Source organism: Stomoxys calcitrans, unplaced genomic scaffold, assembly GCF_963082655.1.
Source record: "Stomoxys calcitrans unplaced genomic scaffold, idStoCalc2.1 SCAFFOLD_86, whole genome shotgun sequence".
Taxonomy (NCBI): Eukaryota; Metazoa; Arthropoda; class Insecta; order Diptera; family Muscidae; genus Stomoxys; species Stomoxys calcitrans.
This window is the reverse complement of record NW_026739303.1, coordinates 82,489-86,218: the sequence shown is the minus strand read 5'-3', so window position 1 is coordinate 86,218 and position 3,730 is coordinate 82,489.

Here is a 3,730-nt window from a genome sequence, read left to right as displayed (position 1 = left end):
CCTAAACAGTCGATCAATTATAATGACCTAACAGGACACTGTGTGATTCAATTAATGTGCGGGGACACAAATGAATGCAGGCCGCCATAGCTCCGAAACTATGACGTTCAGCGTGATAACATTTAAGCTCATCGATAGACAAGACCATACGACGTGTTGCTGGGCAATACTTCTTTGTTTCAAAGTTGTACATGGTTTAAAAGCAAGAACTAACGCCACTGCACCAAATATATAGATATATATTATAGATATAAATTAGTTAATATGGCAATTTGATTTGATTAAAACAGGTAAAAGCGTGCTAAGTTCGGCCGGGCCGAATCTTATATACCCTCCACCATGGATCGCATTTGTCGAGTTCTTTTCCCGGCATATCTTCTTAGGCAAAAAAGGATATAAGAAAAGATTTGCTCTGCTATTAAAACGATATCAAGATATGATCCGGTTCGGACCACAATTAAATTATATGTTGGAGACCTGTGTACAATTTCAGCCAATTCGTATAAGAATTGGGCCCATTGGGGCTCACGAAGTAAAATAGAGAGAACGATTTATATGGGATCTGTATCGGGCTATAGACCGATTCAGAACTTAATAAACACGTTTGTTGATGGTCATGAGAGGATCCATCGTACAAAATTTCAGGCATATCGGATAATAATTGCGACCTCTAGGGGTCAAGAAGTCAAGATCCCAGATCGGTTTATATGGCAGCTATATCAGATTATGAACCGATTTGAACCTTATTTGACACAGTTGTTGAAAGTAAAAATAAAATACTTCATGCAAAATTTCAGCCAAATCGGATAGAAATTGCGCCCTCTGGAAGCTCAAGAAGTCAAATCCCCAGATCTGTTTATATGACAGCTATATCATGTTATGGACTGATTTCAATCATACATGGCACAGTTGTTGGATATCATGACGAAATACTTCGTGAAAAATCTCATTCAAATCGGATAAGAATTGTGCCCTCTAGAGGCTCAAGAAGTCAAGACCCAAGATCGGTTTATATGACAGCTATATCAGGTTATGGACCGATTTAAACCATACTTGGCACAGTTGTTGTGTATCATAACAAAACACGTCGTGCGAAATTCCATTCCAATCGGATAAGAATTGCGCCCTCTAGAGGCTCAAGAAGTCAAGACCCAAGATCGGTTCATATGGCAGCTATATCAGGTTATAGACCGATTTAAACCATACTTGGCACAGTTGTTGGATATCATACCAAAACACGTCGTGCAAAATTTCATTCCAATCGGGTAAGAATTGCGCACTCTAGAGGCTCAAGAAGTCAAGACCCAAGATCGGTTTATATGGCAGCTATATCGAAGCATGAACAGATATGGCCCATTTACAATACCAACCGACCTACGCTGATAAGAAGTATTTGTGCAAAATTTCAAGCGGCTAGCTTTACTCCTTCGGAAGTTAGCGTGCTTTCAACAGACAGACGGACGGACGGACATGGCTAGATCGACATAAAATGTCACGACGAACAAGAATATATATACTTTATGGGGTCTCAGACGAATATTTCGAGTAGTTACAAACAGAATGACGAAATTAGTATACCCCCCATCTTATGGTTTAGGGTATAAAAACTACGTGCAAAATTTTAGTTAAATCGGACGATAATTGTGCCCTCTAGAGGCTCAAGAATTCAAAACCCAAGATCGGTTTATATGACAGCTATACCAGATTATGAACCGATTTGAACCATACTTGGCGCAATTGTTGGATATTTATATGGCAGCTATATTAGGTTATGGACCGATTTAAATCATACAATTGTTGGATATCATACCAAAACACGTCGTGCAAAATTTCATCCCAATCGGATAAGAATTGCGCACTCTAGAGGCTCAAGAAGTCAAGACCCAAGATCGGTTTATATGGCTGCTATATCAGGTTATGAACCGAATTGAACCATACTTGGCACAGTTGTTGGATATCATAACAAAATACGTCGTGCAAAATTTCATTCCAATCGGATAAGATTTGCGCCTTCTAGAGGTTCAAGAAGTCGAGACCCAAGATCGGTTTATATGGCAGCTATATCAAAACATGAACCGATATGGCCCATTTACAATACCAACCGACCTACACTAATAAGATGTATTTGTGCAAAATTTCAAGCGGCTAGCTCTACTCCTTCGGAAGTTAGCATGCTTTCGACAGACAGACGGACGGACAGACGGACGGACATGGCTAGATCGACATAAAATTTCGCGACGATCAAGAATATATGTACTTTATGGGGTCTCAGACGTATATTTCGAGTAGTTACAAACAGAATGACGAAATTAGTATACCCCCATCCTATGGTGGAGGGTATAAAAAAAGCCAGTAGATGGTTTTATTAGGAGAAGCCAATTTGAACGGAGAGAGGGCAGAGTGGTAAAAATTAATCATCCAGCGTGTATCTTTGTTATGGTATCAAATGAAACGTATTTAAGAGTGGAGTACAAACTTGGCATAAAAGTGTCACTCTTAGTTTCGGGGGTTCCCCACCCCTCAAAAAACATCACCCAACAGGACACTTTTACAGCTTTGGGCAATATGGGTGTCGAATGAAAGGTATCTTATATACAATATAAAATTCAATTTGTATTTGTTTGTTTGTCGGTTTATTTGTTTGTTCCGTGTAGACTCAAAAACGGCTGAAATTTTCACAGATTTTGTGGGTTGGTCTGGAAGAAAACATAGGTTATATAATTTTTTGATATCGGGAGGGGGGCGGACCCTCCCCCTTATCACAAAAGTACAACCCAAGAATTAAAGTGTACCCATCGGGACAATATGGAATTCAAATGAAAGGTATTCAAGAGTAGAATACGACTTTCATAATAAAAGTTGGGTCCAAGTACATGGGGGGCCGCCCCAACCCCGAAACCCCTTAAAATTGGTTTATTTGACGATCATGACAATATGGGACTCAAATGAAAGGTATTCGGGAGTAGATTACGAAAATGGTCAGGAATTAGGAATAGGCTTTATAATTTATTGATAACGGAAGGGGGCGGATCCTCCACCGTTACCCCAAAAACGCCACCCAAAATCTAAAGTGGACCCATAAGAACAATATGGGTATCAAATGAAAAGTATGCAGGAGTAGATAACGAATGTGGCATACCAAATCTTCTCGAAGTGTAAGGAACACATTACCTAATCACGGATATATGGGACTAGGTTTGTTTGTTCCGTATAGACTGAAAAACGGCAAAACCGATTTTCTCGAAATTTTCGCTTATTGCGTAGGTTGGTCTGGAAGGAAACATAGGCTTTATAATTTTTCGGTATCGGAAGGCGGACAGACCCTCCCCCTTATGCCAAAAGCGGGACCCAAAATCAAACGTGGACCGATCGGGACAATATAGGTATCAAATGAAAGGTATCGGAGTACAATACGAATATGGTATTAAAATTTGATTATAAGTACCCATCGTGCCGCCCCAACCCCAAAACTCCCCCAAACAGACATATTGGACTTTAATTTCAATATGGGGGTCAAATAAAGGTTATTCAGGAGAAGATTTCGAATTTGGCTTACAAAAGCAGATCGAAGTATAGGCGGTCACTCCAACCCTCAAAAACACCATTAGACCTATTAAAGGGTGATTTTTTTGAGGTTAGGATTTTCATGCATTAGTATTTGACAGATCACGTGGGATTTCAGACATGGTGTCAAAGAGAAAGATGCTCAGTATGCTTTGACATTTCATCA